This window comes from Micromys minutus (genome assembly GCF_963924665.1).
Source record: "Micromys minutus genome assembly, chromosome: 14".
Taxonomy (NCBI): Eukaryota; Metazoa; Chordata; class Mammalia; order Rodentia; family Muridae; genus Micromys; species Micromys minutus.
Window position 1 is genome coordinate 32,515,490 of NC_137983.1, and position 1,482 is coordinate 32,516,971.

The 1,482-nt window shown below is 33.9% G+C and overlaps 1 pseudogene across 1 annotated transcript; it reads left to right on the top strand.

Moving 5' to 3' along the window:
- Positions 1 to 631: 631 nt before the first annotated feature.
- LOC308429902 (large ribosomal subunit protein uL6-like) lies at positions 632 to 1,114 on the top strand (annotated as a pseudogene). Its single transcript has one exon. The product of its transcript is annotated as a large ribosomal subunit protein uL6-like (transcript).
- Positions 1,115 to 1,482: the final 368 nt, after the last annotated feature.

Sequence of the window (1,482 nt, forward strand, 5' to 3'; positions counted from 1 at the left end):
ACAGTAGCAGATCTTTAATGAGTGTGATAAAAGTATTATGCTACATAAGCTTCCCAGGGGCATTTTCATGATTACATGACCTTTTGAAATTTGGTTCTAAAACATAAATAAAAGATAGTTGTTTTAGAATTCTTATGCAAGTGCACGCTCCACTTTCTAATTACAAACCAAGTACTTAAAGAATGGATAATTTTGTTCAAGTACAAAAGTGCTGACACTTTTTCTAAGCATAATGAGGAAAAAACACATCAGTATATCAATGCAACAATAGCCTATAACAAATAAAATAGGTACACAACATAAGATCTAACTGGAAATTTTCAATTTAGTTATCAGTTGTAAAGTTATTAGTATTTTTTGTTTTATTAAGCATAACATAATTACCAACACTTCCAAGTAAGATACTTAGCCATTATCATGTTAATAGAACAAGTAAAATTATAATAGTAGTACTAAGGATATTCAATTACTTCTTAATTTTATCATGTTTTTCATTTTAGTTAAGTATATAACATGCAGAAGCAAGAAAAGAAATAAATAAACAAAGAAAAATCCTCTCTGAATTAGAAGCCAGTTGAATATTAATGGGACTTAATATGAGCATTAAAATTAAACTATATCTACTGTGATAATGAAGACCATTCTCAGCAATCAGACTGTTGACATTCCAGAAAATGTCCACATCTCTCTGAATGGGTGCACCATCATTGTAAAGAGCCCCGAAGGAACTCTGCGGAGGAACTTCAAGCACATCAATGTAGAACTGCACCTTGGAAAGAATAAGAAAAGGCTTCAATTTGACAAATGGTGGGGGTAATAGAAAGGAAATGGCCACAGTCAGAACCATCTGCAGTCATGTTCAAAACATGATTAAGGGTGTCACACTGGGCTTCCATTACAAGATGAGAACTGTGTTTGCTCACTTCCCTATCAACATTGTTATTCAGGAGAAAGTGTCTTTCTTGAAATCTGAAATTTCTTGAGTGAAAAATACATCTGCAGGGTTCAAATGAGAACAGGTGTTGCTTGTTCTATCTCTCAAGCCCAGAAGGATAAGTTAATCCTTGAAGGAAATGATATTGAACTTGTTTCAAATTCAGTGGCTCTGATTTGAGGAGCCGCAACAATTAAAAACAAAGATATCAGAATGTTTTAGATGCCATCTATGTGTCTGAGAAGGGAACTGGGCAGAAGACTGGCAAGTGAGACCTCAGTTTCCTAGCTCCAGAAAAAAAGATCCTGATTACAAGTTCAATTTCAGCTTGTTGGGCACTTATATATTGAAAAAAAAGTGAACTACAATCTCACAATGAATAGTTTATAAAACTAAACAAAATCATGAATATTTTAGACACTGAATTTTGTTCATAAGAATGTGTTTTGAGTCCAGGGTGCCAAGATGACATTCTGGAGTGCCTGGAAGGTTATTAGCAGGTAACTAACTAACATCTGTGTCAGTTGCTTTTCCTGCTGCTATGATAA